This window comes from Martes martes (assembly GCF_963455335.1).
Source record: "Martes martes genome assembly, chromosome: 10".
NCBI lineage: Eukaryota > Metazoa > Chordata > Mammalia > Carnivora > Mustelidae > Martes > Martes martes.
The window spans coordinates 18,591,211-18,612,768 of NC_137898.1; the positions used below are offsets into that span (position 1 = coordinate 18,591,211).

General features: G+C 42.9%; 1 protein-coding gene and 1 pseudogene across 7 annotated transcripts in view; one reads left to right on the plus strand and one right to left on the minus strand.

Annotated features, from left to right (window-relative positions):
• Positions 1 to 4,697: 4,697 nt before the first annotated feature.
• On the minus strand, positions 4,698 to 19,675 carry LOC308350793 (small kinetochore-associated protein-like; annotated as a pseudogene). The gene is made up of 4 exons: positions 19,665 to 19,675; positions 13,900 to 14,080; positions 13,613 to 13,762; positions 4,698 to 5,214 (listed from the first exon to the last, which is right to left on the minus strand). The product of its transcript is annotated as a small kinetochore-associated protein-like (transcript).
• Positions 13,967 to 21,558, plus strand: part of CELF1 (CUGBP Elav-like family member 1) — a 71,557-nt gene continuing 63,965 nt past the window's right edge. For 5 of the 6 annotated variants that reach the window (XM_080815444.1, XM_080815448.1, XM_080815450.1 and 2 more), the window contains exon 1: positions 13,967 to 14,134. The gene's annotated coding sequence lies outside the window, so the exon portion shown is untranslated. The remainder of the gene's footprint in view (positions 14,135 to 21,558) is intronic. The other variant, XM_080815451.1, reaches the window with a different exon arrangement.

The window sequence follows — 21,558 nt, forward strand, 5'->3', positions numbered from 1 at the left end:
CTCTCTCTTCTCTCTCTCTCTCTTTTTTTTTTTTTACATTTTTAATCTCATTTTTAATCTCTTTTTCTTTCTTTCTTTACTGAATTATAATATACATACAGTGTTGTATTAGTTACAGATGTACAATATAATGGTTAAATCTTTTTGGGGGTGCCTGGGTGCACAGTCACTTAAGTGTCTGCCTTCAGCTCAGATCATGATCCCAGGATCCTGGGACCAGGCCCCGCATTGGGCTTCCTGCTCAGTGGGAGACTGCTTCTCCTCTGCCTGCTGCTTCCCCTGTTTGTGTTCTGTCTTTGACAAATAATAAAAATCTTTAAAAGAAATAAACAACTCTTTTTTATGATTCAACAAATACTTTTTAAAGATTTTATTTATTTATTTGACAGAGATCACAAGTAGGCAGAGAGAGAGGAGGAAGCAGGCTCCCTGTCGAGCAGAGAGCCTGATGCAGGGCTCGATCCCAGACCCTGGGATCATGACCTGAGCCGAAGGCAGAGGCTTTAACCCACTGAGCCACCCAGGTGCCCCAACAAATATTTTTTAAAAGATTTTATTCTAAGTAATTTCTAGAGCCGATATGGGGCTGGAGCTCACAACCCTAACATGAAGAGTCTAATGCTCTACTGACTGAGCCAGCCAGGCACCTCTCATCATCACTCTTAATCCCCTTTATCGTCACTTCTCTCCACCCACCTTTCCTCTGGCAACCACCAGTGTGTTCTTTTTATTTAAGAGTCTGGGAGGTTTTTTTGGTCTGTTTTTCCTTTGTTCATTTATTTTGTTTCTTAAATTCCACATCTGAGTGAAATCATATGGTATTTGTCTTTCTCTGATTTATTTCACTGAGCACTATATTCTCTAGGTCCATCCATGCTGTGGTAGCTGGTAAGATCTCATTCTTTTTTATGGCCAGATAATATCCCAATATATATGCCTCATCTTCTTTGTCCATTTATCTATGGATGGACACTTGAGTTGCTTCCATATCTTGGGTATAGTAAATAATGCTGCAATAAACATAGGGGTGCATGTATCTTTTCAAATTAGTGTTTTCATTTACTTTGGGTGAATACCCAGTGGTGGAATTACTGGATCGTGTGGTGACCCTTATTTTTATTTTTTTGAGGAACTTCCATGCTGTTTTCCAAAGAGACCGCACCAATTGGCATGCAACAGTGCCTGAGGGTTCCTTTTTCTTGCCAACACTTGCTGTTTCTTATGTTTTTTATTTTAGCCATTTTGACAGGGGTGAGGTGATATCTCACTCTGGTTTTGATTTGCATTTCCCTGATGATGAGTGATGTTGATATCTTTTCATGTTCGTTAGCTGCCACCATTCTACTTTCTGTTATTGTAATCTTAACTACTCTAGATACCGCATATAAGTGAAATCACGTACCATTTGTCCTTTTGTGACTGGATTATTTCACTTAGGATAATATCCTCAGAGTTCATCCGTGTTGTGCCAGGTGTCAGAATTTGCTTCCTTTTTTTTTTTTTAAGATTTTATTTATTTATTTGACAGAGATCACAAGCAGGCAGAGAGGCAGGCAGAGAGAGAGGGGGGAAGCAGGCTCCCTGCTGAGCAGAGAACCCGATGTGGGGCTCCATCCCAGGACCCTGGGATCATGACCTGTGCCGAAAGCAGAGGCTTGGGGCGCCTGGGTGGCTCAGTGGGTTAAAGCCTCTGCCTTCGGCTCAAGTCATGATCCCAGGGTCCTGGGATCGAGCCCCACATCGGGCTCTCTGCTCCATGGAGAGCCTGCTTTCTCCTCTCTCTCTCTGCCTGCCTCTCTGCCTACTTGTGATCTCTGTCTGTCAAGTAAATAAATAAAATCTTTTAAAAAAAAAAAAAAAGAAAGAAAGCAAGCAGGGGCTTAACCCACTGAGCCACCCAGGTGCCCCATAATTTGCTTCTGTTTTAAGGCTGAATAATAGTCCCCTGTGTGTGTGTACACACACACACACACACACACACATTCCCCCTGTCGGGTATAGAGATGATTTAAATAAATAAACTTAAAAAAAAAATGGGGGTGCCTGGGTGGCTCAGTGGGTTAAAGCCTCTGCCTTAGGCCCAGGTCATGGTCCCGGGGTCCTGGGATGGAGCCCCACGTTGGGCTCTCTGCTCAGTGGGGAGCCTGCTTCCTCCTCTCTCTCTGCCTGCCTCCCTGCTTGCTTGTGATCTCTGTCTGTCAAATAAATAAATAAAATCTTTAAAAAAAAAAAAAATGATTTGGGCGGCACCTAACCCAGGTGTCCTTCAGTGGATGAATGGAGAAGCAACGTCAGTTTATCTATTGAAGTAATGTCTCTACCAAACGGGGTCTCAAACTCACAACCCCGAGTTCAAGAGTTGCATGCTCCTCAGACTGAGCCAGCCAAACACCCCTAGATGTCCGACTCTTAACTAGCTTGGGCAACATGGATGATCTACTGACTACATATACAAACCTCAGAAAGGGCAAGTAAGCAAATAGCAACAATCCAGGGACTCAAATCCCGTCAGAATTTCGTATCTCTTGGGCGCCTGGGTGGCTCAGTGGGTTAAAGCCTCTGCCTTCGTTCGGCTCAGGTCATGATCCCAGGGTCCTGGGATCGAGCCCCGCATGGGGCTCTTTGCTCAGCGGGGAGCCTGCTTCCCCCTCTCTCTCTGCCTGCCTCTCTGCCTACTTGTGATCTCTCTCTGTCAAATAAGTAAATAAAATCTTAAAAAAAAAAAAAGACTCAGAATCAGAAAGTTAAAAAAAAAAAAAAAAAGAATTTCGTATCTCTCACTAGTCCTTCCCAGGCCCACATCTTCCCATATTTACCGCCTACAAAAAAAACTAACCCCCTTCCCTCAGTTATTAACATGGAAAATTTGAATATATATATGTATTTCTTTAAAACAAAAATGGGAAAAAAAAAAAAAAAGAAAAAAAAATGGGAATTTTGTAACTTGCTTTTTAGTACTTAACTGTGTGTTGTTAACATCTTTCCGTAGCAGCTTATATATTTTTTCTTTCTTTTTTTTTAAGGATTTTATTTCTATGTAATCTCTACACCCAGCAGAGGGCTTGAACTCACAACCCTGAGATCAAGAGTCACATACTCCACTGACTGAGCCAGCCAGGTGCCCCTATATAGCTTTCTTTTTTTTTTTTTTTTTAAGATTTTATTTATTTATTTGACAGAGATCACAAGTAGGCAGAGAGAGAGAGAGGAAGGGAAGCAGGCTCCCCGCCAAGCAGAGAGCCCGATGCGGGGCTCGATCCCAGGACCCCGGGATCACGACCTGAGCCGAAGGCAGAGGCCCCAACCCACCGAGCCACCCAGGCGCCCCAACCCCTATATAGCTTTCTAAAAGATTTTGATAGACCCATGTGTAATAATTATACTATCATTTTTTCATTTCTCAAAGTTGTAAACTAGTTACAGAATATTTACTTTAAAAACAGCATTTTACAGGGGTGCCTGGGTGGCTCAGTGGGTTAAAGCCTCTGCCTTTGGCTCAGGTCATGGTCCCAGGGTCCTGGGATGGAGCCCTGCATCAGGCTCTCTGCTCTGTAGGGAGCGTGCTTCTCCCTCTCTCTCTGCCTGCCTCTCTGCCTACTTGTGATCTCTGTCAAATAAATAAATAAAATCTTTAAAAAAAATAAAAATAAAAACAGCATTTTACAAACATTTTATATATATGTAAGTGATTTATTTTTTTTAAGAGTTTGTTTATTCATTTGATAGACACAGTGATAGAGGGAACACAAGCAGGGGGAGTGAGAGAGGGAGAAGCAGGCTTCCTGCTGAGCAGGGAGCCCTATGTGGGGCTCAATCACAGGACCCTGGGATCATGACTGAGCCAAAGGCAGATGCTTAATGAGTGAGCCACCCAGGTGCCCTATATAAGTGATTTCTTTTTTTTTTATTTTATTTTATTTTATTTATTTATTTGAGAGAGAGACAGAGTGAGAGAGCATGAGAGGGGAGATCAGAGGGAGAAGCAGACTTCCCATAGAGCTGGGAGCCTGATGTGGGACTCGATCCCATGACTCCGGGATCATGACCTGAGCTGAAGGCAGTCGCCCAACCAACTGAGCCACCCAGGTGCCCCCTATATAAGTGATTTAAATGAAAACTCTAAGATACATAGTTTCAGGTAGGTATTATTGCTATCTATACTTTCACTCCATTTATTAATCTGCTTCAAGTTCATAAATTTACCATGAGGTACAGAGCCCAACCAGGATGGGACAGAATGTGTCCCAAATTAGAAGGGGAGTGCATGTCCCCTCAGCAACTTCTCTCATAGAGCGCCAGTGCTCCCTTGTACAACTAAAGGTTTCTTCCCATATATCTGGACGGGACCTTCTGGATCCTCTGGCTGTGGCTGGTTTTGTCTCCTGATTCTTACAGGCACGCTGCTTTGTTGCCTAGGACATTGATCCGAGCTTCCTGCCCTCTCTCCTTTAGGCCCCTTCCAAGCCCCTCCGTTATGTATGTGTGAGATTCAGGAAAGCTGACCCATCGGAAGGCTGGGAACACTTGCTTACAGGTGGAACCTCCATGCCAGCATACACTATCCTGAATCCTACTGCAGAAACTGCTTTCCTTCCGGGCCTGGTGAATCCTAGATCATGGCCAACAAACAGATGTTGGAAGTGGCTTTCTCTGAGACTTCCTCCCCAAGAGGGAGCCATCTGGCCACTTGCTTTTTATCACATTTCAAATAGCTGCTCCATTTCCTCAAGGGCTGTTGTAAAATCATTTACTTGACTGTTACATAAAATCTGCCATTTTATGAATCGGGCCCTCTCTTCTTCTTTCATCTTCAACTTTACTTTCAGGGCCTGGATCTCCTCCATCTGTATTTTGGCTGTTTCTTTAAAAAGCTTCAGCTCACCTTGCAAAGTTTCTAACAACACCATAGAGGCCACGGGATCATGTGGATTTTTGCTGTGATGCCAGGGTCTCACTCACTGCTTGAAACTGGGTTGGTGCCTTTGCCCAGTGTCGGCCAGCAACATTCCCAGCAGCCCCACCTATTGGGTCAGGTCTTTCCTCCGTTCTTCCTGAGTTTCAGTCAGCTTCTGGGGCAACTGCTCCCGGATAGCCTGGAGGTGGTTCCTATCCTCAAGCTCCTCCTCTGATTCTGCTTTACTCAGTGGTTTGCAGCTCTTTCTGACCTTTCCTCCTGATGGCAGTGTCTGCAGCTTCTACCTGTCCATTCTCTTGCTTCAGTTTGATGATTTTCGTTTGAAAGATTTTATTTATTTGAGAGAGAGCGAGAACAGAGCTGAGCCAGACCGGGGGCTCTGTCCCAGGACCCCAAGATCATGACCGGAGCTGAAGTCAGAAACCCCTCAGTTTGATGATTTTTGTACCATCATTCTTTGAACCTCCTGAATGAAGAAGTCTGGAAACATTGACTGCTTTGGACTTAACAGATAAAAGCCTCCAAGAAGTGGTTCACATTTGGGGGTGGGGGGCGGGCCGCCACTGAGCATGGAGGGAGGCTGCAGTGTATACATTATCTTAACCATGCAGGTCATTGTATAGGTCACACTGGCTGTCCCCAGGTGCCTGCTGCTCCTGCCCACTGCTCTGGTTGCTCCGGATTCAAAAGACACTCTCCACAGCAGCTACTGGATACAGCATTTCCATAACTATTTCCCTACTAATGGATGGGGAACCCAACTGGGTAGCGCCCCCCCCTTTTTTTTTAACCAATTAGAAATATAGTCAGTTCCATGAGGGCAGGGACCTTGTCTATTGCATTCATGCCTATAACCCCATTGTCTAGCCCAGTGTCTGACTAGTTGGCACTCAATAAATACTAGTTGGCCAAGTCAAAGAATACTGCAGGAAAAGCCTTGTATGTGCTTCACACACTTGTGTTTCTGAAGGAAACATTTCTAGAAATACACTGGCTCTATTAAAGGATATGTGCATCTTTTTAAGGGGGCCATAGGAAATTTTTTATAGTTTTCTTGAGTATAATTGACATGCACTAAACTACATGTATTTAAAGTATACACTTTAGGGTCACCTGGCTGGCTCAGTCGGTGGAGCAAGTGACTCTTGATCTCAGGGCTGTGAGTTCTGGACCCATGCCAGGTGTAGATTACTTTAAAAATCAAATCTTTTTAAAAAATTAAGTGATTTTTTTTAAGGTTTTATTTTTTTATTTGAGACAGAGAACCTGTGAACACGGGCAGGGGGAGGAGCAGAGGGAGAGGGAGAAGGAGACTCCCTGCTGAGTAGGGAGTCTGACTGGGACTCAGTCCCAGGACCCTGGGATCATGACCCCAGCCGAGGACAGACGCTTAACCAACTGGGCCACCGAGGTGCTCCAAATCTTTTTAATTTTTTTAAATAAAGTATATACTTTAATACATTTTGATGTATGTATGTACTTGTGAAACCATCACCATAATGAAGATAATAGAATGTATCCATTACCCCCAAATAAGTGTTCTCGCTTTCCTTTGTAACCCCTTCTTCCCATACCTCTTTATTCCCTTACCCTATTCCTCAGCAACCACTGATCTGCTATAGATTAATTAGCATTATCTAGAATTTTATATAAATAGGTATGAATGTTTTTAATTTTATTTGTTTATTTATTTATTTTTTAAAGATTTTATTTATTTACTTGACAGATCACAAGTAGGCAGAGAGGCAGGCAGAGAAGCGGGGTGGGGGGGAAGCAGGCTCCCTGCTGAACAGAGAGCCCGACGCGGGGCTCGATCCCAGGACCCTGGGACCACGACCCGAGCCGAAAGCAGAGGCCTTAACCCACTGAGCCACCCAGGCGCCCTGAATGTTTTTAATTTTAATGACTGTTTCCCTCCTATATGGCTGCATGTATACACACCGAGAGTGCCTAATGTTCACAACTCCATCATCTTTTAAAAATTATTTAATTTGGGGCGCCTGGGTGGCTCAGTGGGTTAAAGCCGCTGCTTTCGGCTCAGGTCATGATCCCAGGGTCCTGGGATCGAGCCCTACATCGGGCTCTCTGCTCGGCAGGGAGCCTGCTTCCCCCTCTCTCTCTGCCTGCCTCTCTGCCTACTTGTAATCTCTGTCTGACTTGTGATCTCTGTCTGTGAAATAAATAAATAAAATCTTTAAAAAAATTATTTAATTTATCTCCCATTGACAGTCCAAAATATCCACATTGTTTTAATTTTAATATCTTTAATTATTTGTTAGATTGAACATTTTTTGTTTATTGGCCATTTGTATTCTTTCTGTGAATTGTATATTTATTTCCTTGTCCATTTGTCTAATGCGTTGTTTGTTGTTATTCTTCCTGGCCATAGAAAACACACAAATTCCAAGTGTAAGGTGTGATAAATTTCACATATTTATACATCCATGAGACCATCACTCAGACGAAGATGTAACATATTCCAATATTCCAGAAAGTTCGCTCATACTCCCTTTAGTTCATAGTCAGTCCCCGCTTCCTGGCAAAGATTACCTCTATCCTGACATTTCTTATTATTTTTACCTCTTCTCAAACTTCAATTAAATAGACTTGTGCAATATGTGCTTTTTTTTTTCTTTTTTTTAAAACAATCTTTTTTTAAAAGATTTTATTTATTTATTTGACAGAGAGAGAGAGATCACAAGTAGGCAGAGGGGCAGACAGAGAGAGGGGGAAGCAGGCTCCCTGCTGAGCAGAGAGCCCAATGCGGGGCTCGATCCCAGGACCCCGGGATCATGACCTGAGCTGAAGACAGAGGCTTTAACCCACTGAGCCACCCAGGCGCTCCTGTGCTTTTTTTCTGACTTGTTTTACTTACTAGTATGTCTATGGGACTCATCCATAGTAGCAGTTTCTTCTTTGTCTTTGCTATATAAATAGTCCGCTATAAATATATTGCACAATTTATCTACCATTTCCAGTTTGGGTTATTTTTTGTGGGGGAGGTTATTATTAATAAAAGTGCTACAAACAATTCTTTTGGAAAAAAAATGTACTCATTTCTGTTGGGAATGGAATTACTGCATCACAGGGTACATACAAGCCCATTTAGTTGTTTGGGTTTAGTAGATACAGTCAAACGGTCTTCCAAAGTGGTTGTACTGTTTTTATTCCAACTACCAATATGAGTTCAAGAAAAAAAGCTTCAGGGCACCTGACTTGCTCAATTGGTGGAGCATGTGATTCTTAATCTCAGGGTCATAAATTCAAGCCTTTTCAAGCCTTGGTGTGGAGCCTACTGGAAAGAAAAGAAGGAAAGAAAGAAAGAAGGAAGGAAGAAAGAAGAAAGCAATCTTCACTTCTCAAATCTCCAAATGGTAATGGATCAGCTGGATATCTACACAGAAAGACAAAAGAAAAGAAACGTGGCCTTCCTCTCACACCATACACAAAAACAGTAGATGGATCTTAGATCTAAGTATGAAAGATTAAACCAATAAAGGAGAAAATTTTCATGACCTGGGTAAACAAAAATCTCTCAAACAACACAGAAATCACCAACCATAAAATAAGGACCAAAAAACAGGACCTTGAAAAAAACAAAACAAAAAACAAGGCCTTATTAAAATTAAAAATATTTTTCATCAAAAGAAACCATTAAGAGGGGCACCTGGGGGGCGCCTGGGTGGCTCAGTGGGTTAAGCCTCTGCCTTCGGCTCAGGTCATGATCCCAGGGTCCTGGGATTGAGCCCCGCATCCGGCTCTCTGCTCAGCGGGAAGCCTGCTTTCCCCCCTCTCTCTCTCTGCCTGCCTCTCTGCCTACTTGTGATCTCTGTCTGTCAAATAAATAAATAAAATCTAAAAAAAAAAAAATTTAAAGAGGGGCGCCTGGGTGGCTCAGTGGGTTAAAGCTTCAGCCTTCGGCTCAGGTCTTGATCCCAGGGTCTTGGGATCAAGCCCCACATTGGGCTCTCTGCTCAGCAGGGAGCTTGCTTCCCCCTCTCTCTCTCTGCCTGCCTCTGCCTACTTGTGATCTCTGTCTGTCAAATAAATAAATAAAATCTTAAAAAAAAAAAAAAAGAAAGAGAGAAACCATTAAGATGGTAAAGGCAAACCACACTGGGAGAAGACATAAGCACTGCACATATCCAGCAAGGAACTTGTATTCAAAATATAAAAAGAACTGGAGCACCTGGGTGGCTCAGTCAGTTAAATGATCTCCCCTCAGGTCTTGATTTCATGGGTCTTGATCTCAGGGTTGCCCTGCACTGGGCTCCACACCAGTCATGGAGCCTACTTAAAAAAAAAAAAAGTATGTACCTATCGACATATCTATATCTCCTATAGATATATCTGTATCTCCTACTAAACTAAAAGAGTCTCAGGAGAGAGATGGAGAAAGAAAGCCTTGAGTAGATGATTCACAAGAGAGCATATTTAAATAGTCAATAAACATTATATAAAGTCTCCCAACATCATTAAGGAAGTAAAAATTTAAACCACAATAAAGGGTGCCTGGCTGGCTCAGTTAGAGTGTGTGACTCTTGATTTTGGGGTTGTAGGTTCAAGTTCCATGTTGGGTGTAGAGATTACTTAAAAAAAATAAATAACCCATAGTGAAATATCACTATATCCTAGCAGAATGACTAAAATTAGGGCAATGCCAAGTGGCGAGGATTCAGAGCACTGTTTTTTTTTTAAGATTTATTTTTTTTAATTACTTTTTTTTCTAGAGAGGGAGGAAGACAGAGAGGGAGAGAGAGGATCTTCTTTTTTTTTTTTTAAGATTGTATTTATTTATTTATTTGACAGAGCGAGCGAGCGAGCGAGCTCATGAGCACAAGTAGACAGAGTGGCAGGCAGAGAGGGAGAAGCAGGCTCCTGGCTGAGCAGGACCCTGGGATCATGACCTAAGCCAAAGGCAGACACTTAGTCAACTGAGCTACCCAGGCACGCTGAGAGAGAGGATCTTAAGCAGGCTCCACGCCCAATGCCGAGCCCCATGCTGCGCTTGGTCTCACAACCCTGAGATCATGATCTGAGCCCAAATCAAGAGCTGCTTACTTAACTGACTGAGTCATCCAGGTGCCCCTTAAGATTTTATTTCTTGGGGCGCCTGGGTGGCTCAGTGGATTAAAGCCGCTGCCTTCGGCTCGGGTGGTGATCCCAGCGTCCTGGGATCGAGCCCCGCATCGGGGGGGGGGGGGGGGGGGGTCTCTGCTCAGCAGGGAGCCTGGTTCCTCCCTTCTCTCTCTGCCTGCCTCTCTGCCTACTTGTGATCTGTCTGTCAAATAAATAAATAAAATCTAAAAAAAAAAAAAGATTTTATTTCTTCTTCTTATTATTTTTTAAGATTTTATTTATTTAAGAGACAGAGAGAGACAGTGGGAGAGGGAGAAGCAGGCCTCCCGCTGAGCAGGGATCCTGATGTGGGGCTGGACCCCAGGACCCTCGGATCACAACCTGAGCCGAAGGCAGACGCCTAATGAGTGAGCCACCCAGGCGCCCCAGAATTTTATATTTTAAATTAATCTCTACCCCCAACGCGAAGCTCAAACTGACAACCTCAAGATCAAGAGTCTCATGCTCAACTGACAGAGCCAGCTGGGTGCCCCCTCTTTAAAGATTTTTAAAATTTATTTGAGACAAAGAGAGCAGAGCAAGAGAGAGAACACAAGGAGGAGCAGAGGGAGAGGGAGAAGCAGGCTCCTGCCTTGGTAACTAGATGCAAGAGGAAGCCTGGTACCTTGCAACAAGTGTTACTTCCTCTGCCAATGGGAGCCCTAAGTCAAGAGGCAGATAAAATAGGGGAAAGTTTCTGGTTGCCCTTCAAGAAATATCTAAGTCAGATACTATGAAAAAAACCTGGAGAAACAAGAGAATAAGAAAATGGTCGTGATCCCTACCTTCATCTAACTCATTATATTCATATAATTTATAATCATATGTTTATATACACTTTATTATTAATATATTAATTTTAATTTTAACATTTTATTAATATACTATATATAATATTAATATATTATAATTTTATTATTAATATATTAATCATATATTTATAATAATAGATTATAGGAAGCTTCTGAAGGCTAAACAATTCATTCTCTTTTTCCACAATAAACACCTAGGTATGCTTGTTCAATTCAACAATATGTATTGACGGGGGAGGGGAAGTGAATAAAGACAGTCAAAAGGTACAAACTTCCAGTTATAAGTAAGTACTTAGAATGTAATATACAACTTGATGACTATAGAACACTGTGGTATGGGCTATGGGAAAGCCGTAAAAGAGTAGATCCTAAGAGTTCTCAACACAAGAAAGAAAAAAAAATTACTGTCTATATGAGATGAGGGTGTTAACTAATCTTATTGTGATAGCCATTTCACAATATATCTAAGTCAAATTTAAAAACCAGTATTTATTGAGCATCTATTATGGGTAGGCATTATTCTAGGCCCTGAGGATATAAAAAAGACTAAGATCCTATTCCTGTAGAATTTACCTTCTAATTGGGGTGGGGTACAAATAAAGTAAGTAAAATATGAAGTACAAAATACACTCTGTTAGATGGTAATTAGTGATTTGGATAAAAACAAACCAGAAAAGGGGGATTAGAAGCATGGGTGTTTGTGTGTGTCATTTTATTTCATTATTTCTGTCTTTCTGTGTGTGTGTGAGATTTTATTTTATTTATTTATTTTTTAAAAGATCTTATTTGTTTATTTATTTGAGAAAGAGGTGAGAGATAGAAAGAGACAGCACGGGCAGAGGAGGGGGCAGAGGAAGAAGCAGACCCCCTCTGAGCAGGAAGCCTGACATGGGGCTGGATCCCAGGACTTGAAGGCAGACCCTTAACTGACTGAGCCACGCAGGCACCCCTCTGTGTGTATAATTATAAATGAGGTGGTCAGCGAAAGCCCAAGTGAGAAGGTGACATTTATGTCAAGACCTGAAGGAGGTAAGGAAGTGAGCCTGGTGGATATCTGGATGATTCTGTGGCCCACAAAGACAGTCTCTGTTTACAAAGTTTGTACAATCTGTGGCAGCTGGGAGACCAATATAAAATTAATTGTGGTAATGTGTATGACAGCATTCTATAAGTTGTAATGATCTATAAATATAGGGTATTTTCAGTAAATTACACATATACTTATTAACAAGAACAAGATCACATATCAACATTATAAATGTATACAAAATGATAAACTATATGGTACAATTAGGGAATATGATAATGCATTAGGAGCTAATTGTTCCTGTCTGTATGGTACCAGAAAAACTATGGTTAGTTTCCCTCCAACCCCCAAGGAGGAAAGAGGTGTTTCTAACACATGGGAAAAACCTTGAGGCTTCTGCTTGGGAGTGCCCTTATTAATTAATTAGTTAGTTAATTAAAATATTTTTATTTACTTATTTCAGAGAGAGAGAGAGCAAGCATGAACAGGGAGAGGGGCAGAGGGAGAAGCAGACTCCTGGCTGAGCAAGCAGCCCCATCTCAGAACCCTGGAATCATGACCTGAGTCAAAGGCAGATGCTTAACCAGCTGAGCCACCCAGGCACCCCTATTTTTTTTTTTTTAAGATTTTATTTATTTATTTGACAGAGAAAGAGCACAAGTAGGCAGAGAGGCAGACAGAGAGAGAGGGGAAAGCAGGCTCCTTACTGAGCAGAGACCCTATGCGGGGCTTGATCCTAGGACCCTGAGATCATGACCTGAGCGGAAGGCAGAGGCTTACCCACTGAGCCACCCAGGTGTCCCCAGGCACCCCAATTTTTTTATTTTTTGTGGTGAGGTAGAGCATAATCAGTATTTGTGGATATAGGAATTATTTGCTCTGGGAAGCCGGATGATGTTACAGAGAAATCATTTGCAAACCTAAGAGTTAATTGCCTGTTGCTGGGTCCAAAAGGGCCCAGAACTAAATTTTCTAGTTTCTTTCCTTTCTTTTCTTCTTTCTTTCATCTTTTTTCTTTTTCTTTTCTTTTTTTACAAATGTTAGCTATTATTATTATTTTTAAAGATTTTATTTATTTATTTGACAGAGTGAGAGAGGGAACACAAGAAGGGGGAGTGGGAGAGGAAGTAGCAGGCTTCTGGCTGAGCTGGGAGCCTGATGGAGTTGGGGGGCTGGATCCCAGGACCCTGGGATCCTGACGTGAGCAGAGGCAGAAGGTTAAGCGCTGAGCCACCCAGGCGCCTCTAAGTTTTCTTTTTTTATGTATATTTCACTGTCACATAAGATGTAGGACCTGCATTAGCCTTTTTAAACAAACAAGCAAACAAAAACAGTTGTAGTTTGAATTCCACCTAGATCTTGGGATTCCTGAGTCACTCTGAAGGAGGACTTTTGGGACCTAACCTGGGTTGTTTAAAATTTTTTTTCTGGGAAATGTAGGTTAGGGCTGAGGAATCAGTCTCTTAATAAGAACCCTTACGAGCTTCCTGGCGCTGCAGGAATGTTTGCAAGGTTGTGCCTTCACAGGGTGGATCATCCTGTTAGAAAGCACTCCCCTAACTCTGAAAGCAATTACATTCACGTTCCACATCTCAGCCAAGACGGAAGAAGACCTGGATCTCGTTGCTTGTCTGTTGGGGCAGAAGGAGGGTGTGTCATGTGCCCAAAGCTGGCCAAGCGCCATTCCATTCACTCATTCATTCATTCATCAAATATTTTATTATGCGCATAATTCAGTGCCAAGCAGAGGTCCTCGTCCACCAAGTCATCCAGAACTCCTGTGGGTACGGTGCGCAGGGCCAAGAACCTCAGACTCTCAGGCCGGGTCTTCCGACCCTTTGCATCAGTAGCGCTCCGAGACAAAGAGATGCGCTCCTGCAGCTCCCCGGGCTGAGGGTTCCGCCCGCAGAGCCCAGGGCTTCAGCGCGGCTGCTTCTCCACTCCCCAGCCCAAGGGGGCGCTATAGCGCCGCGCGCTCCGCTCAGCCCAGCACCGTGCTTCGCTCGGCTCGGCGCTGCGGGCGGCACCGCGGTGGTACGTTCCCTCTCACCGCCCTCCCCCTCCTCCTCCTCCTCAGCCCTCCCCGCCGGTGGTAGGTGCCGGAAGTGCCGCCATTTTGGGGTGTTCTGCTCTGGCGGCAGCGGCAGCGGCGGCGGGACGCGGAGGCTCCCCCGGGACTCGGCCTCAGCAGCGAGGCGGCGGCGGCGGCTGCGGAGGCGCAGGCACCAGCTGAGGCAGCGGCGGGCTCAGGTGCAGCCGCTGGTGAGTGCGGTGGCCACGGGTTAACGGGCCGCGGGTGGGGGGGGAGGGAGTCAGGGAGGGAAAGGAGGCAGGAGGAAGGCGCCGCGGGGCGGGTCCGGTCCTGGCGGCCGCGGGTCACAGGGCCCTTCGGGCGCGGCCGCTTCTGGCTCCCCGCGCCCCGGGGGCAGGTCGGCGATCTCCTCCCGCGTGTCAGGGCCCTCCGCTCCCCGGGTCCCGCCGCGCTAGCCCGGCGCGTGCCCCCGCGCCCAGGGAGACCCGCCCTCCTCGTGGCCTTGCCCCCTCTCTCCGCGCCCTTTGCCTTCACCCTACGGGCCCCGAGGGCTCCGTTCCCTGCCCAGGGGTAGCTCCACTCTCTTTTTTCCGGCCGCCGTGCCAGATCCAGCCTGTCTGCCCGGGACACCCCTTCCTTCCTCCTGACGTCCCACGTGTTCTTGGTGCCGACCCCTGGAGGGGGGCCCAGGACCCCTGCCTTTGTGGGGGTTAGCGCTTCTCTTCGGGAGCCTTGAGAGCCCCCTGCTCCCCGCCCCGGATCCGCTAGGGCCTTGGCTCGCCCTCCCCCCACATCAGGTGCTCACCCAGTCGTGGCCTAGTAGCAGGGCTGGAATCTCGCACCCGAGAGCGCGGAGAACACAGTGAAGAGCTTTTTTCTCTAGGGACCTGGCTTTGGATTTAAAGCAGGTGGTGTCTTGGTTGTGGTTTTAGGGGCAAGATGTTGTTTTAATTCTTGGAACTATAGCACAGGCTCCAAGGAGCTTCTCGTTGGTTCAGGCTCATCTTCCTAGTTGACGGGAAGGTGGTGAGATTTTGGTCGGAGCCTGTTTCAGCAAAATGGAATCTTTTTCTCTCCAGCAGAGTTAATGCTGTACTTTTATTACCCTCGAGTAGAAAGGCTATATAACAGTTTTAAATAGCGGGCGGCAGTGCTTTATAATGGTTGCAGTGTAAGAGGTTACAGATACTCCGCGAATCCTTTACAGGAACTTCTTTTAAAGGTCTTTTCGCTGTCTTTGATTCTTTGTAGATCGGAGAAGCTTTAATTGCATTCTTTCACCTTTTCCACAAGTGTTGGGTCGGCTCTTTTCCTCGAGTGTGGCGTCTCTTAGAGTGCTATGCAAGTTCAGTTTCTCCTTAACATTCTTGGTGAGGAAGAAGGCGTCTCCACATAGAAACACACAGGGTTTCTTTCTGTTTTAACATTAATGAGTCCACTCGGAAGATCATGAAGTTACCATAGCATGCATAAACTATTGCCCCCCCCCCCATGCAAGTTTATATACTCTTCCTAGCTTTACTTAACAGTGTGTGGTTTCTGATTATGAATTAGCCAGGATTGAAGCATTGCTGTTCGTAAAGCAAAGCTGGAGCTTTCAGCTGTTGATTTAACCAGGAAGTTTGTGGTTCCCCCAGTGGTTTTTTTCCCTCTTGACTGTCCACCACCTGTTTCCATTAAGAATGGCTCTTGGCCCAGAGCATAGGTCTCAACTTTTCTCTAATCATTCATTCTTGCACATTGGGTTTTCTTATCCTAGGTGGTATCTAGGCTTAAAATCCATTAGCATGTGGGCCTATTAGAGATAAAGTATCTTTTCCCATTCTTGCTTTGCAGATGAGGAAACTGAGGCCCCCAGAGGTTAAGTGACTTACTTGCCCAAAGTTACATAGCAAGGATTCTTAAGAGAGTCTCATCATAAATTTAAAAAACAAGCAGACAATATTAGGAGCAACAGTGCAAATTGCCTGGAATGGCAAGCGCCCTGTGATTGAAGTTAAAAGGCCTGGTGATCCTTGCTTTGTCAGTTGCTGGCTATATAGCCTTGACCAAGTCACTTAACTGTTTTGAGCCTCAGTTTATTCTCATCTGCAGAATGGAGGAAATAGTGTCTGTCTTCTGGGTGCTAATTCAGCTTCAGTGCAGTACGTGTGAAAGTGCCTGTGGTGTAAGAGACAGACAGTGAGAATTTGAGCCAGAATGTTTATTTTTCTAAAGATTTCCACTAAATTTTCTTATTACAGAAGCTATTAAAAAAAGGCTATAGATTCATTATAAAAAAATAGAGAAAAGAAATGAAACTCACTCTTAGTCCCATCACTCATAAGTGATTCTTAGTCCTTGGTCTATATCCTATCCTTTTTTTAATATTAGACAAATGTTTATTATTTTACCAAAATAGTAAGTTTATCCTACTCACAGTTTAGTGATGTGTTTTGAAGGTTTAATAGTATATGATAGGCATGGTTTAAAAACACAGTTAATTTATTATTTTTTAAACAAATTTTTTTAAACAAATTTTAAACAGTGCTGTGGATTTAATAGCTCCAGCATATGTGAGGTGGGCCAGTGGATGTCCAGCACAAGTACAGAGAAGTTGCTCTTTTATTTATTTATTTATAAGGTTTTACTGATTTATTTATTTTAGAGAGCGAGAACACCTGCCTTGTGGGCAGGGGGAGGAACAGAGGGAGAGGGACAAGCAGACTGCACTCTGAGTGTGGAGCTGGATGCCAGGCTCAATCTCACAAGCCCGAGAACCGGATGCTTAACCGACTAAGCCATCCAGGTGCCCCAAAAAAGTTGCTTTTTTAATTTTATTTTTAAATAATTTTTATTTATTTACTTGACAAAGAGCACAAGCAGGCGGAGTAGCAGGGAGAGGGAGAAACAGGCTCCCCACGGAGCCAGGAGCCTGATGTGGGCTACATCCCAGGACCCTAGGATCGTGACCTGAGCTGAAGGCAGTCACTTAACCAGCTGAGCCACCAGGGCACCCCGAAGTTGCTCTATTAAACATATGCTGGGATGGAAGAAGAGAAGAAAAGGGAGGGCAGAGACCTAACATTTATCATGTCTACCATGTGAAAAAAAATTTTTTTTAATAAAGATTTGGACTCTCTTTCTAAATGTGCTGAATTCTGTCCCCCTTCCCATGACTGCCACTGCAGTTTCTTTAACTTAATTTTCCTGTGAGATTGGACCTAATAAGGAAGATAAGGAGGTTAGAAGGTGATGGTATGCCTTGGAAAGGGAGGGAAGACCTGTCACTTGGAGGCCTTAGTGAGGAAGTTGGAGGAAATAGGAGCATAGTCACCACTACTCTGGGCTCAGGGTACTTTGAACAAATTGCTCTTTTTAAGCCATGGAATCATAGGATTTAGGTAAACTATTTCCTCAGCTTTTTTTTTTTTAACAGCATTATTGAGGTATAATTCATATACCATACAACTTGGTGGGTTTGATCTGTTATTTTATTAATTTTAAAAAATTGTGGCAAAGGCAGCTCTTTCTGCCCACAGGTCCTATCCCTGTACTTTAATAAAACTGCCTTTTTTGCACCCCCCCCAAAATAAAAAATTGTGGTAAAATATATATAACAAAAATTGGCCATTTAAACCACTTTTTATATTTGCAATTTTTAAAGAAGATTCTATTTGACAGAAGGCAAGAGAGCACAAGCAGGGTGAGCTGGAGAGGGAGAGGGAGAAGCAGGCTCCCTGGAGGGAACCTTATGCAGGGCTCCAATAGGGCTCCATGCTCAATCCCAGATCATGACCTGAGCTGAAGGCAGATGAGCTACCCAGGCACCCTGGTGTATTTGTGTTTTTTAATGTAAAAAACAACGTGAAGCTTGCTCTTTTTAACTGTTTTTGAGTGTGTAGTTCTGTGGCATTAAGTGCATTCCCATTGAGGGGAAACATACCTTCAGAACCTTTTTGTCTTGAAAATCTGAAACTTTATACCCAATTAACAACAATTCTTTTTTTCCTTCCCCCAACCCCTGGTAACCACCCATATGTTTTCTTTTTTTCTTTTTTAAATACCTTCACGGCAACATTTATTTATTTATTTATTTATTTATTTTAAAGATTTTATTTATTTATTTGACAGACAGAGATCACAAGTAGGCAGAGAGGCAGGCAGAGAGAGAGGAGGAAGCAGGCTCCCTCTGAGCAGAGAGCCCGATGTGGGACTCGATCCCAGGACCCTGAGATCATGACCTGAGCCGAAAGCAGAGGCTTTAACCCACTGAGCCACCCAGGTTCCCCACCCATATGTTTTCTGTTTCTTTTCTTTTCTTACTTATTTTTTTAAAGATCTTACTTATTTGACAGAGAGAGAGAGAAACAGAGAGGGAATACAAGCAGGGGGAGTGGGAGAGGGGAAAAAGCAGGCTTCCTGCCGAGCGGGGAGCCTGATGCAGAGCTGGATCCCCAGACCCTGGGATCATGACCTGAGCGGAAGGCAGACACTTAACAACGGAGCCATCCAGGTGCCCGTGTTTTCTCTTTCTATGAATTTGACTGCTTTTGGATACATCATATAAGTGGAGTTATATAGTATTGGCTTTTTGTGACTGGTTTATTTCACTTGCCATAATATCTTTAAGGTTCGTCCATGTTGTAGTATGTGACAGGATTTCTGTACTTTTAAAGGCTCAATAATACTAGGGCACCTGGCTGGCTCATTCGGTGAAACATGCGACACTTGATCTTGAAGTCATTGGTTGGATCCCCATAGGTGTAGAGATTACTTATACTTACATATAGTACACCCCATATAGGTGTAGAGATTACTTAAAAAAAGGTGATTGATAACTCTATTTTATGTATATACCACGTTTTGTTTATCCATTCATCTCTTGATGGACATGAGTAGTTTCTACCTTTTGACCATTGTGGTTAGTGCTGCTGTGCAAGTGCAGATATCTCTTAAGAGACCCTTCTTTCGATTCTTAAAATAGGCAGAATTGAGATTGCTGGATCATATAGTAGTTCTGTTTTCAATTTTTTGAGTAATCACCATACTGTTTTTCATAGTGGTTGCACTATTTTACAATCCCACCAACAGTGCTCAAGGGTTCCAGTATCCACATCTTTGCCAACATTTGTTATTTTTGTGTATGTGTTTAAATAGTAATAGTAAGGGTATGAGGTGATACTTTTTTAAATTGAAGTGTAGCTTGTGTTCAATATTATTTTAGTTTCATACGAACAATATGGTAATAGGACATTTACATACATTATTTCATTGTGATTTTGATTTACATTTCTCTTATTAATGATGTTAATTGAACATCTTTTCATAAGGTTGTTGGCTATTTGTATATTATCATTGGAGAAATACCTAAGTCCTTTGCTCATTTTTGAAATCAGGTTATATGATTTTTTTTGTTGAGTTGTAGTTTTATATGTTGTGAATATTGATCCTTTATCAGATATACAATGTGAAGAAACACTTTTTGCCCATATTTTTTCAGTGTTGATTTTGTCTTTTGTCTGTTTTTGCTTTTGTTATCTATACTTTTGGTGTCTTATCCAAGAAATCACTGCCAGGTCTAATGCTGTGAAGTTTTTCCCCTGTGTTCTCTTCTAGGAGTTTTATGGTTTTAGGTTTAGGTCATTTTAACTTTTTTTTTTAAGAGTGCAATTTAGTGACAGTACATTCACAGTGTTACTAAGTCCACATCACCACTGTTTTTAAAAAAGTTTTCTTCATTTGAAACAAAAATTCTGTAACCATTAAGCAATAACTCACCATTCTGCCATCCTTCTAGCCCCTGGTAACCTCTAAACTACTTTCTGTCTTTATGAATTTGCCTCTTTTAGGTATTTCACGTAACTGGAATCAGAATATTTGTCCTTCTGTGTATTACTTCACTTACATGATGTTTTCAGGGTTCATCCATGTTGTAGCAGGTATCAGGATGTCATTCCTTTCTGTGGCTGAATTTCTCTGCTTTTCTGAGGTCAGGGATGTCTCTTTCATCATTATTTTTTTAATATTTATTTATTTGAGAGTGCATGAGAGAGTACAAGGAGGGGGTGGGGCAAAGGGAGAAGGAGAGAGAAACAATCTCAAGCAGTGTCCTCTCTGAGCACAGAACTTGATGGAGGGCTTAGTCTTAAAATCCTGAGATCATGAACTGAGCCAAAAACCGAGAGTTGGACACTCAACTGACTGAGCCATTCAGGCGCCTTAGGGGTGTCTCTTCCATCTTGATACCTCATCCTCTCGTGGAGCTCTTTCATAAAGGCTGTTGAACTGATTAGAATTCATACTCTTCATGTGGGTTGCCAGTCACAGGGGGATGTCCACTGACATGCAGAACTCTTGAAAATTAAAACATCAGTGTGTGTAACAGTCTATAATGGTAACCCAAGTCATCATTTCTAATTCTAGTCTAATTACGATTTCCAGTCTTTGAATGTACATCATTTTCAGAATATTTTGTTGTATACAGAAAAAGTGTCACATGAATGGAAGAAGAGTAAAGAATAGCCAAATTTCTGCCTTTGCTTTATAACTTTAGTGGTTTTGTTAGGGGGTGGATTGATACCCAGGTATTTCATATTGTGTAGAGGTAGGGTTTGTTGTTGTTGTTGTTTAATTAACATAACATTTAGTGGCCTAGTTAGAATAAATAACCTATACTTTTAGGAAAAGAGCATTTTTTTTTTTTTTTTAAGGAAAAGAGCATTTTGAAGGTAATCATAAGGCCTTCTGGTTTGTTTCAGTATGAACAAAACTATTGAGTATTCTCATGCATAAAAGCCTTTATTTTTAAGTTGAGCTTCTTCTTGCCTTTGTTTTTGAGGTTCATAACTGATTTTGATCTGCTTATCTACTTTTCTTCTCTTTGCTTTTTGGACTTAGCCTCCCACTCCATTTTCCTCCTCTCTAGTTATCGAGGGAATTTTTTTTTTTTTTTAAAGATTTTATTTATTTATTTATTTGACAGAGAGAGAGATCACAAGTAGACAGAGAGGCAGAGAGAGAGGAGGAAGCAGGCTCCCTGCTGAGCAGAGAGCCCGATGCGGGGCTCGATCCCAGGACCCTGGGATCATGACCTGAGCCGAAGGCAGAGGCTTAACCCACTGAGCCACCCAGGCACCCCTATCGAGGGAATTTTAATACTAGTTCATGGGGTAGGAATGAACTGGATGTTTTATTCAGTCAGCCATTATCTCAAAGAACTATTACAGTCCTCACAGTGCTTAACACATGGGACTTTATTTAGTGTCAGGGAGGACATGCATACTTTCTCTTCAAACAACATGAAAACATTCTTTTGTTCAAAGCTGTTTTTTGATTTTTGGTTATTTTTATAGTTAGAATGTATTATGAAAGTATACTTCAGAAATACAATTTGAACCGGAGATTAAATCCAATGTAGTTTTTCTGAATGGGACTTCTTTTTTATTAAAAAACTTTATTTATTTATTTATTTATTTGAGAGAGAGAGGGAGAGAGAGAGTGAGTGAGTGAGTGCATGGGGGAAGGAGCAGAGGGAGAGGGACAAGCAGACTCTATGCTGAGCAGAGCCAGGTGCAGGGGGCTCGGGGCTCAAGCTCAGGACCCCAAGATCATGACCTGAGCTGAAAGCAAGAATCAGTTTAACTGACCCAGCCACCCAGGCACCCCTTTGAAT